The sequence below is a fragment of the Danio rerio genome, chromosome 18 (genome assembly GCF_049306965.1).
Source record: "Danio rerio strain Tuebingen ecotype United States chromosome 18, GRCz12tu, whole genome shotgun sequence".
Classification (NCBI taxonomy): Eukaryota; Metazoa; Chordata; class Actinopteri; order Cypriniformes; family Danionidae; genus Danio; species Danio rerio.
Genome location: NC_133193.1, coordinates 11434458 through 11447857, shown reverse-complemented (window position 1 = coordinate 11447857; position 13400 = coordinate 11434458). Strand labels below are relative to the sequence as shown.

The window sequence follows — 13400 nt, the reverse complement described above, 5'->3', positions numbered from 1 at the left end:
AGACTGAAGTTAACAGTGCATTTTCCACCAAGGTAACCCGGTGTGCTGAAATATAATTGGGTAAACTGGCAGTGGGTGGGTTATAGAGTGCAAAACAGACTTTCTGGAACAGAATGTTAATTTTCACAGTGGACTTTTGCATTTTTTTTCCAGATAAACAAGTACGCTCACTTAGCATGTTTCTTAAAGATCAGCAAACATATGGTAATATGGTATTTTTATACTTTGGAAGAGACAAAAATGTCTATACAGCACCATTAGGCATGGGACGAAAAACGCTTTCAAGGTATACCGTGATTTGGAAAAGTCAAGGTTTTAAAACCGCAAAAGTTTTCTCCTATACCATTCCTAAGGTACCTGTAAGATTTTTTTATTAACAGAATGTTTTTGTTTTTTTAAGGGCAACAGTATCTTCAGCAGAAAAGATATCTCAAATATGCCATTTTAAATTGCAATAAAATCTGTTTTTGAAACTAATAAAGACAGCAGAAGTCAATGATTAATTTGAATTATTTAGCCTGACATGTTTACTGTTCCAAAATACTTTAAATGTTTCTCAATATAAAATATATTGTGTCAAAGGGGAAAGGTTTTTAAATTTTTTTTTTACCCAGACATTTAAAACAGAACATATATTAGAGAAGTAGTCACAATACCGTAATATTTTTAAGGAATTATCATACCATCAGAAACTTATCCCGGCCCATGCCTAAGCACCATATACTGTATATATGAAGCCTTGTTTGTAAAAATCACATGACCTTGTCATGTATGCTCTAAAGCGCTAATTCGAAAGGAAACATTTGTAAGAATTCAAAGGCTTCTTGAAGCTTTGCTTGGAAAGCAGACTACACAGGAATGCAACATTTTTTCCATTTCCAAATAATGAAAATGTTCCAGCTAACTTATCTTGTTCATCTGAAAGGTTTCATTGATGTTTTGAACCTTTATATTTGAAAGTGTATCGTGTGCACATTCATATAATTCCATGGACTCACTTTGCATATCTTCATGCAAAACACTAAGGCCCAATACCAATTCAATTTTTTACCCCTTCCCCTTGGCCCTTGTGAAGGGGAAAAGCTTCAAATTCTACCCCTAAGAAATGGGACAGCACTACAACACCTGCACACGTCATCATATGTCATTGTAATCCCTTAATTCATATGTGATCAATGATGATAACTGCTAGTTATTCCAGTTGCATTATTTATTTATCTTTTGGTATTTATCTTCAGGAAACCACTGAAGGCAACAATATAATGCAATCATAACAATATAACCTGGCAATAAACTCATAACATTAACATTATACCAGGCACTGTAAAAAGCGAATTCCCAGCCACTAGACTTATCTGACGGGGAATTATTTGAGGGTCTACGAGTGACAGATGTGAAATTATGTTGTGGGACTACTATACAGAACTTATGGATTATAGAGAGCAAAATTTAGTTATTATTATATATATATATACATACATACATACATACATACATACATATATATATACATATATATATATATATATATATATATATATATATAATTTTTTTTTTTTTTTATGTATTAAAATATTACGCTTTTTTGTACAAATTCACAACAATGACAAAATACTAAGTTGTGCATCTCCTCCCGTGTGCTGCCATGCTGTTGTTGTAGATGATGTATTCGGGGAAATTTTCATACCGCTTGGTTTGGAGTGAGGTTTTGAAAAATCACAATTTCAAGGGCTATCTAGCCCTTCCCCTTAGCCCTAAGCCTTCAATCTAAAGAGAATTTGGACTGCCCTACCCCTTTACTTTAACGCGCAAAACAAGGGGTAGAGGTAAGGGGAAGGGCTAAGGAGTAAAATTGGGCCTAAGTAATGGCGAGTTCAGACTGCAAGATTTTAGCTACAAAGCAGACAGGTTTTGAGAAATTGGCGACAAATGTCAGGGAAATCGGTGCTTTTTTTACGCGAGTGACCATCACACAGTATGAACTATCAAAGAGAATCACAGACGAGTCGCTGACACCCGTGAGATAGAAGAGCAGCATCCACTAGTATGGGTATCTGGAAGAAGTTAAGGGCTTCTTTTCAGTCTTTTTGGACCCAAGAAATGGAGGAAAAACTAGTGGACATTTGGCAGGAGCACCCAACATGGTTTGATGCGTCATCTGAGCAATACCACAACCAAATCGAAAAAGGAAAAAAGTTGAAAAGAAATTGCTAATTCCCTTTAAAAACCCAGGTGAGAAGAAGAAGTACATTTTCAACCCCACCAAAGGCTTCTTTCTCATTAGCTAATAACAAAAGATATAGTACGTGCTAGGGTTGTCAAGATACTGGAATTTGATACCAATCAGTACTGAATTTCTAAAAACGTCCTCCACGTTAAGAACGTGCTTCACAGTGTTTAAATGTTCACAGGAAATTGACTTTCAATTTCAGTGTAGACTGGAAGCAAATTCCAGTATCTTGAAAACCCTATACATAACATCACTCGTGTTTGGTTGAGAGACGCAGTTTGCTAGACTTGTAAACCTACACTGGTCTCATAGTTCGGTTACGATTATCATGCCATCAATTCAGGTTCAATTTGATATCTCACTGTATGAAAAGCTTCGTCAATGCACTTTTATATTTTCTTCACAGCAATTCTTGTTATTTATATACTATTTGTAATACAATTTTGTCCTTTAATACAAACTACGTAAGCTATAGTAAGCTACGGCGACATATCGCATATGAGATAAATTATGTCAGTACATAATAACCGAATATAATTATTACTGAACCAATACCGAATTGTCTACGTCTGCACCGAAAAAGTTTAATTTTGACAACCCTATAGTTTGCGGACCAAGACAACGTTTTTGGCAATTCTTCCTATTGTAAAGGCATGCAGTATAAAACCTCATGTCAACGATCCACCCTACAGTGTAAACACAGCAGCGACGGAACGCCACCCCAGACAGTCATGCAGTGTGAAAACATCTGTGACAAAACTACTTTAAAAATCATGCTCAACTCTGCATTAGGAATTGAACTGAAAATAACCTCAGCACACTTAAGTATTAATATTAGCCTAACAGCCAACCATAATGCAGTTGCAGACAGGGTTTGTCGTGTTTTATACATAGTCTTTTTAATTATTCTTATATCACTAGAAAACTGTTCAAATAATTTAAACTGAAATCAATATTTCACATGCACATACGGTCAGCCTATCTGCTGCATACACCACCATCATTAAACACAATAACCTTTCCCTATCAGTCTGTCCCATGATGATTAACACCGAGAACCCGGTCATTATTAAAATCATGCCTGCTCGGAGCACAATTAATGGTGATAAAATCCATTAGCTGTGTGTTTACTGTAACTGCAAGACATATCAGACCCTCCGCGGTGTCTCTTTCCCTGTCTGTCCTCTGCACGGAGCTTAGATTAAATAATAAATGATCAATATCCACCCGGCAATCGCCACAGTGACTTAGTGCAGCCATCGATCTGGAGCCTGGAGGGACGTGATGAAAAAAAGAAGCACCGTGACAGGTCGCATCGTCAGGCTTCAGCTCCCCAGACTGCCGAAGATCTGCAGCTCTGCTAATCTAGAGCGGCATCTAAAGTCTGGGCACACTGCCGAGTGCAGGAGCTGGGCCGTTTGTGTTTTTGGGTGAGGGAATGTGATTTGAGAAAGAGATGTGATTGAAAGAGCGATGGTTTGTAGGGGGTGACAAGGTATTGGTGCATTACCGAGTGCATTTGAGAGCTCGGCAAAGGTCACTCGCTCACAGGCAAGAAAAGATCATCTACACGTATTCTGCCTGTCTACCTGAGCTGTCTGATGTTGGATTTAGATTTATTCCTGTATCGGTTCTAGCTGAAAAATAAAACCCAAAATAAAGAAGTATAAAGCTGCATGGTATTCCAGCATATGAGCAAATCCCGCGTTATGGATGTGACATTTGCAATAGATTCTCAAAACATAAATTCACACAGCAAGTATATGTTTAGGAATGCAACGATTAACTGCTTTCACTATTAAACACGCTTTAATCAGTCACGGTCAATTAATTGTAAGTCTTCTTAACATCGCGTTTCTGCACGGAACAACACTGCAACTTAAAGTAATGCTAATTGTGCACTAGTTCAAAAGTTCTGAGCTTGTACACTGAGGCTATTACGCACACACACTACATTTACTATGACTGAGGCTATTAACTAAGGGTCATTCATATATCACTTATATCACATAAGTCATTACTTCCAATGGAGGTACGTGGTTTGTTCGTGCATATTGGGAGTTAAGGTTGGGAGATGTCTACCAACTTGGCATCTTACGATGTCTCATGTGAAACATCAAGATGGACGATGACATTGTCATAGGCGGCGATGAATTAATAAATTTATGAATAATTAACTCATAACAGATATCGTTACAATTACCTTACCTAGATGGTCTTTGTTTTACCCATATCCAATCATAAATAAATAAAGATGCTACACACAAATGACCACCTGTCAATCACTTTTTCTGCAGGACTCTAGCATGAATAGGCAGAGTGATCGGTGTCATTATAAAGGCGTTGACAATCTTGGTAAAAAATGTGCACAACCAACAGAAACCAGCAGAAACCAACCAACAGTATCTGAGGTTTGGCTAAAATTAAAAATTGAAGCAGTATACTGACGCTATGACATGTTACCTGATAGATTTCAAAGACAAAAGAGACGGTAGATAGAGACAAGATTAATTATCACATTAAACAACTATAGTAAGACGCAATCCAGCAGTACATCCTTGATAAACTGTCGGACGTGCACTGATCTATGTGGTTTTGTGCTCAGACCAACTCAAGACGCGCGCTGCAGCGCATGACAGAGTGTTGGAGGAGGGGTGGGGGCATGTGATGTGCGGTCACATGATGTGCGTTTTCAGTGGTATAGTGTGAAAGTAAAGCTGTTCAGAAATGCTAGGTGAAAGTGTTGATCGTTTTCGTTCTAAATTGCCAATTTAAAACTAAGACGTATTAGTGTAAACGGGGGCTAAGTGTGTATTTTTCTCGAGGGGGTTGCTGCTATGACAGGGGCAGGGCGTAGGATTGCGATGCAGGCTCAGCATTGTGATGTCTATCAGTCATCGGCGATGGACTATGACATCGTCTATCGATCCAACCCTGCTGGGAGTGACATGCTGCACGACGTGCTCGCTTTCCAGGTGCACTTAGCTGAACTGAGCTAAACTGAACTGAACTGAACTTAATCACTAAAAAACTGAACTACACTGTTCCAGTTACTATGACCATTTATGTGAAGCTGCTTTGACACAATCTACATTGTAAAAGCGCTATACAAATAAAGCTGAATTGAATTGAACTTAGCTGAAAGAATGCTGTGAGTGCACAGTGAGTCATGTGACAAGAAATCACAGATCAGCTTCATACTTTGTATGGAATATACACACTTCTACTTCAAGGAGAATTAAGATTCAAAATGAAAATACCAAACAACTTTGTAATACATTTTATCAAAAGTACCTTTAAGACAGAGGTTCCACAGACTACATTTGTTCTCTTTAAAAAGGGAAATACTTAGTTAATATGTAGCTTAGATTTACATTAGACAAATACAATTGATTATTTTATCCTTATTTTTATGTTTATTTATTTATTCATTCATTGTTCTGTCATTTGTTTTGACTGTAAAAGTATTACTTATGTTTGAAAGCTAAAAACTTTTTTTTTTACTTATTTTCAGTCCAAAGAAAAATGAACTACTGTTTGTTTGTTTTTTATTATTTGTGCTGTATTATTTGGTTACTGATTAGTAATAAATAACTCTTTAGAATATAAGTTTATAGAAGAATATAGTTATAGTTTATAATAGAATATAAGAGTGTTTATGTTATTTTCTAAACCAGTAGTGTTTTAAAAATAATGAACGCATAATAATTGTGAAACCATGACTATAATTGTGCAACCAAAATGTATAATCCTTGCATCGCTACATGTTAACATATATAGGGATGCAGTGATATAAAAACATTATATTGTTATTTTTTTATTTTATTTTTTTCCTGTATCGACCAGCCATATGCTGAAAACCTGTAAACCATTAACTTCACTCTCAAGTAACTGTCCAAAAGGATTTGATTCAAAGAACTCAATACTACAATTCAACAAACATTGAAACAGACAGGGTTCAATAAATGCATCCTACAGCATAATAAAGTCATGAAACTGAAACTCATTTTGATGCTTTGATATTCTGAAAAGAGTGATTCAAGACAGCCACTCATCAGAGGATTATCTCATCTGGTTTTTGAGGCCTTGATTAGTGTCTGATTTTAGCGATGTTGTTTTCGTGTGATTCAAGCTGAGAAGGATGCAGAGACACTCGACAGACTTGATTACACACATACACGCTTCACATTCATTGGCTGAGAACGTGCTGCTCACGCTTCGCTGAGCGCTGGAACGGAAAACATTTTAAGAGGCTGACGATCAAAGGAAAATTTCCCATGTAAACACTGCTGTCAATCAAAAAGACTGGCACACAAACGTCACTCATTTCAGCTGGCTTATTTTCCATGTAAGCTAATTAATATTAAAATTACATTATCAGCAACAACAAAACAACAATATTTTTATTTACATCCCATTTTCATCAACATCACTTGTTTATAAGATAGCATAATTTATTGCACTGTGTAATATTGACATTGCACAGTTTAGAAAAAGACTATTCTAATTTCCAAATTATAATGTTGGTTCTTAGTTTTTGTTGGTTCTAACCTGATAAAATTATACTATAGTAAAGTATATTCATACTTTATGAATATACTTTATTATTAGTATACTTTTATACTAAATACAATAAATTAAACAATAAAAACAACACCACAGATAAATAATTTGTGTGTTTATTTTTTAAATACCAACACCGGTCACTTTATTAGGTACACTGGTCCAACTGCTCGTTCTAATCAGCCTATCACATGGCAGCAACTCAATGCATTTAGACATGTAGACATGGTCAAGACGATCTACTGCAGTTCAAAAATGGGGAAGAAAGGTAATTTAAGTGACTTTGGCATGGTTGTTGCTGCCAGACGGGCTGGTCTGAGTTTTTCAGAAACTACTGATCTACTAGGAATTTCACGCACAACCATCTCTAGGGTTTACAGAGAATGATCCCAAAAAGAAAAAAGATCCAGTGAGCAGCATTTCTGAGAGCACAAATGCCTTGTTGATGCCAGAGGTCAGAGAGGCAACAATAACTCAAATAACCACTCGTTACAACCAAGGTATGCAGATGACCTTGAGGTGGATGGGCTACAGCAGCAGAAGACCACAGCGGGTGCCACTCCTGTCAGCTGAGAGCAAGAAACGCTACAATTTGCACAGGCTTACTGAAATTGGACAATAGAAGGTTCAGGCTGGTAGTGGTGTAATGGTGTGGGGGATATTTTCCTGGCACACTATGGGCCCATTAGTACCAGTTGAGCATCATGTCAGTGCCACAGCCTACCCGAGTATTGTTGCCGACCATGTCCATCCCTTTATGACCACAGTGTACCCATCTTCTGATGGTTACTTTTAACAGGATAAGCCACCATGTCATAAATCAAGAATCATCTCAAGACTGGTTTCTTGAACATGACAATGAGTTGTACTTAAATGGCCTCCACAATCACCAGAAAATATAAAGAGTGTATAAAAAAGAAACATAAATTATATAATCTTTTAAAATTCAAACTTCAAAACAAAAGACAATATACAGTTTAAAAAGCAAGAGCTTTGCAGCATAACATGCATAAAATTGACACTTTGCTTTCAATTTTACATTGTCCTGTTTTTTGGGAGTATGCTGATGTGTTTTGCACTGTCCTTGTATTTGCACTGTTGTTGTATTTGCACTTTTCTGTACTGTCTGGAGCCAGCACCTAAGCTTTTCAATCATCATAGCACACGTGCTGCTAATGATGTGACAATAAAAGTGAATTGATTTGATTTGCAGGAACTGAGGGAAGTAAACACAAAATGATGTGTAACTAAACAAGACACAGGTGAACATAATCAATAAAGCAATAAGCAACTATTGAAACAAACAGGAAAGAGAGATGGTCTGACTTTAAAAGATTTTTAAAAAATCTATGGCTTAAATATTGGGGGGGGGGGGGGTGGTAATAGCCAACTTGGATCATGTGTGCCTTTTATAACCCAACTCCTAACTTTCTGCCAGAGTTGTGCAACAGTCAGTGACAGTTTGCAGAGGACAGAAGAATAAAGGATGGAAGGAATGACTTACACATTCTGTACTCAACATGTCACAAAATTGCCATAAGAAAACTTGCTATCAATCCAAACTACTGTCCCTATTCCTAAAATGAGGGGATTGTTTTACCCACTAAAGTAGTTCATTCATTGTAAAGACACCCTAATTAATATCCATGAAAATAAAACGTGCCTCTTGTCTGCTTAATTGTTAACCAACAAAACCTGAGCAATAGATTTAGCCATTTGCATTTTTAAAAACAAATTAAGGTTACAGGCTTGCCTCCCAAAGCTTTTTCAAGAAACTGGAACATAGGAAATATGAATTTAACATAGGAAAACCAAGTTAATACAAACCAAATGTCTGAAGAACAGATACTAAATTAGCTCCACAGTGAACTCTTTACGTTAGCAGGTTCTTTGAGTTGCAGTAGGACACCTCAAAGCTGATTATGTAAATATATAGCGCATTATATACAGCTTTCCCATAAAGATTCATTCGATAACTTTAGTGAACGTCCTTATGCGGTATATAGTGACTGAAAACGCATTCAAGAGTAAGAACGCTGAAGCCTTATAATATGATTTCGGTCCATACTTATCGCTTCTCTGCTCTGTTAAAAGCACTTTATCGTTTTCTCAGATATCTCTAAGAGCATTTCCAAGCAGTGGAGGTGTATAGTTTTACTGCAGTAATACATTTGAGCATTTGTTAGTGCCCATTAGACTTACTCAATACCCTCTGGTCAAACTCACAGAAGTAACGATGACCACAAAACAGCAAAACTAACTGCAACGCCTCTCTCTCTCACAGAAATACACACATGCAGTGATAAGCGAGACTACAGTGCTCCAGTCACAAAGTGCTTGGGAATAGATGACAAATGTGATTAGTGTGAAACGCAATATTATACGTTGCTGCAGGTGTGTTTGAGACTCGACGAAGGATTGGGAATGGCTGCGGCTGCTTTGGATCCATTGTTTCTCAAATCACCTGGGGTGCATGACAGACGGGCAGAGGAATTAACAAAGGAGTAATTTAGGTTTGTTGGCTTCTTTTCTTTCTGGAACTCTATGGAGACTTCATAAAACTCTCATCCCTGGCAGCTGTAGTTAAACCATCACAGCCTCTGTTTGAAATACAGGAAACCACCACGCTTACTAAAATAGAATAAATCAGTGGCATACAGTGTGATTGCGAGCAGCACTCTTTATGTTAATGCTTAAGGGTTGCACAGCTAAATGCAGCTTCAATATGAACGAAAATCACCAAATCTGTTCAGCAGCATTATATTGAGAGAAAATTATTTCAACAATTGTATCACAGGCTGTACGCCTAGCGTTTTCCTTGCAAAAACAAACATGTACTGTATTGTCTGGGTTTTTTTAATAGGGATTTGATTTATACAGCCTGGCTGTTGAAAATTGCAATGATATATATGCACATGGACTTTTCATTTCAGCCAGTCAGCTTCAGCGATCCCGACGAACGGTCTTTCCATTATAAAATTGCCATGTTTGGTCTGATTTCTTTAAAATTCAGTGATCTTCACTGCCTGACAGAGATACAATATGAAGTGGGTCTCAGATTGGACAAGTAGCACTGTATTAAATTAGATTTTCCCCTGCCATGTCCTTAAAATAAGACAATTTATTTTACCCCAGAATTTTTACTGGAGTTTCTGCAATCACCTGCTTATCCTGACAGTGCTAGTGGTTTCATCTCAGTTCATGACAACCGATACCATGTCTGCGATGCCTCACGACACCATCGCAGAAAGTCTAGCATATTTAATTTTCTGAAGCATAGCAAAGTGTTTTTGAAGATGTTCTCCATTATTTTTGTTTACATATATATTTTATATTGCAGCCTCTTGTGATTAACTAACGCAACATTTCAAATTGTGATTTGATATTGATTAATTGCACAGCCCTACTTTAAAAGGAACCTTATGTTACTGGGAATAGTTACATTAAGCTTTCACCGGAAGATTATCATTGACTGAAAAACACTAGGGCTGCGTCTGAAATCGCCTACTACTCAGTAGGAACTGCATTTGTATTTAAACATAGTACTCTGCCGTTAGAAAAGTATGTTCTATACAGTATGAATGGAACTCGGACGCACTACATCAACCATTTTGTCATCATCACGTGACTATCTGCATCAGTTGCGTCGCTTCACTCATGAATTCTCTCATATGGCATCATGGGATATCGTAGCATCTATCCGATGCGCACTTCAGAATCTTGCTGGTTGTAGTAGATCAACCAGGTACTTCTCGCATACTTTTTTTCAAATTCTAAAAATTTAGACATACCACTCGGCTCGCATACTGTTTTTAGTGTAGTACGGAAGCAGCGACAACCAGGGACAACATGATGTTACTACAAAAAATAAATAAATAAATAAAAAATTATATATATAATTAATTATATATTTATTTTTTTTTAAACCTTTTCAACCTAAACCATGTTTTGTCACACTAACAATATTAACATGGTATTTATAGTAAATAGCCTACCATACAAAAGGTAAATCGGGAAATGTATACTACACTTTTACTAATATAGATCCATGGCCAACTAAGTAGTACAATTTTTGTCATTCAATTTAAAAACTCGTTTTTCAGTGATCCCTAAAAATGGAACATTTCATCACACAAGCGAAGTTTATCCAAAAGCTTTCCGGCTGGTTTGTATTATTGTAGTTAGTATGTCATATCAAATACATAATCTGAAAATGATTGCATCATGTAGGCCTACCAAACAGTTTTCATGCTGGGCAAGTTGATGCACATGCGTGTTACTTCCTACATTGAACACTGCACATTAAAAAGATTTGTGTGACAGTCACTTATGGTTTGCAAAGAAGAGAGGATGGAAGAAAGGTAGGAAGGACTTATTAATATGTACTCTACATGTCACAAAATTTCAAGTGGCTAATAAAACTGTACTTTTCCCAAAAGAAAACTATGAAAATATATCAATCCAAACTACTTTGCCTATTCCTAAAATTGTAGAGCTTTTTACCCCACAAAAGCAGTTTATTCATAATCTGATAACGATTGCATCATGTACTAACGTTAGGCCTACAATATTTCCATGCTGGACAAGCTGATGCGCATGCACGTTACTTCCTACATTGAACTGCACATTTTAAAGTATCAAGCTGAATTGTATTCAAATACATAAAATCATAGTACATTTAACTCTAGGATATGGGACTGCCCGTATTTAGCATTATGAAAGAAATCATTGAGAAAATGCTGCTTCATAGTGCCTAGGGTAATCACAGCCAGTGTCACAACGATAGGTCACAACCGATAGAAAAATAGTTGATATAGTAACTTACATTGTCAGCCATACAGTCAATTGCATCCTTCGGTTTATTTGTTGTAGTTAAAGTTGCGAAAATTATTCCAAACACAGCCACAACCGAAGTGTCCAACGTGCATTTGGAGCACCACGTTTGAATCATTCAAACGACTCACTGGTAGGCTACTGAATGAATCAATGAATCTGCGAGAACGATTCAGCAGTTAATTGTTGCCACCTGCTGGCTTAAAGATGTAAAAATAAATAATGATTAAAAAGAATTAACTAAATATACAGCCAAATACGACAATAACATACTACATATGCCAATACCATTTCCATTTTATGTTTTGAAAATCTACATACGCAACAAATGTTTAAGAAAAAACTAAATCCATTATGTAAAATAGCCCAAAATGCTTAAATGTGATGGTAAATTGTGATTTAGTTAGTAGGCTTATTGCTGTGTGACTTATTTTTAAAACGTTTTAAACCATAAGTTGACAATAACAAAACTGATATTTACCACAATTGTCTGCTTTAGCTCAAGATGCTAATCATTTTAATCCAGATACCACATATAATTTCTAAAACAGAATTGGATGTTTTTAATATATCATTGTTTTTAATCAAGTGAATGAGAAATGCACTGAAATATCAAAGTAACAGAGTTGACAAATAATTATTCTAGTAAACATTTTCCACAAATTCATGAGAATAGCAATGCCATGTCTCAATTCCTTCAAGAGTTTATTTATTATTATTTTATTTTGTTTTGTTTTATTTTATTTTATTTTATTTTATTTTATTTTTTGTGAGTGGAAATAAAATTCATTGGAATAATTGAAATTTTTTTTCTATCAGTGCGTTACAGGTTTTCTGCCTTTTTTAAGGACAGACACAAAACACTTTTTTTTTAATACAAACAATACAGAAAATAGATGTTTCATGCAAGTTTCTCCCCGTGTTAGCGTGGGAAGGGCATCTCTTGTGTAAAATATATGCTGAATAAGTTGGCAGTTTATTCTGCTGTGGCGACCTCTGATAAATAAAGGGACTAAGCCGAAGGAAAATGAATGAATGAACGAGGCTGAAATTGTTTCCCAATACCGGGTTGCAGCTGGAAAAGCATAGGCTGCTTAAAACATATGCTGAATAGGTTGGCAGTTCATTCCGCTGTGGCGACTCCTGATAAATAAAGGAAGAAAGCTGAAGGAAAACAAACAAATGAATGAGGCTGAAATTGTTTCCCAATACTGGGTTGTGGCAGGAAAAGCATCCACTGCATAAAGTATATGCTGGAATAGTTGGCGGTTCATTCTACTGTGGAACGGTGAAACACACACAAAAAAAATAAATAAATTAGAGTAAAATATTTCATCATAACTGGAGCTGAAATTGTTCTAGTACTGGGTTGCTGGTGGAAGAGCATCTGCTGTGTAATACATATGCTGGAATAGTTGGCATTTCATTCTACAGTCAACCTCTGAAATTGAGACTAAGCCGAAGGCAAAAAATTAAATGAACAATGCTGAAATTAAGTTTCAGGAGGCAGAGAGAGTCAAAAAAAAAAAAAAAGATATAGGGGAATTATTTTCAAAACAAAATGTCCATAAATACACATACAAACAATATTTTTGGAGCTTACTTGATACATCTTGATTTATTATTCAAAACAAATTTTATTCAAAATTAATTAATTAATTTATTTTCCTTAGCTTATTCATTAGGGGTCGCCACAGTGGAAAGAAACCACCAACTTATCCAGCATATGTTTTAAACAGCGGATGCCCCTCCAGCTGCAACCCTGTAACGGGAA

The 13400-nt window shown here is 36.2% G+C and overlaps 1 long non-coding RNA gene across 7 annotated transcripts in view; it reads right to left on the bottom strand.

Annotated features, from left to right (window-relative positions):
* Positions 1 to 11755, bottom strand: part of LOC137488255 (uncharacterized) — a 431442-nt gene extending 419687 nt beyond the window's left edge. For all 7 annotated transcript variants that reach the window (XR_012393968.1, XR_012393967.1, XR_012393966.1 and 4 more), the window contains exon 1: positions 11619 to 11755. This is a non-coding gene — a long non-coding RNA (uncharacterized lncRNA). The remainder of the gene's footprint in view (positions 1 to 11618) is intronic.
* Positions 11756 to 13400: the final 1645 nt, after the last annotated feature.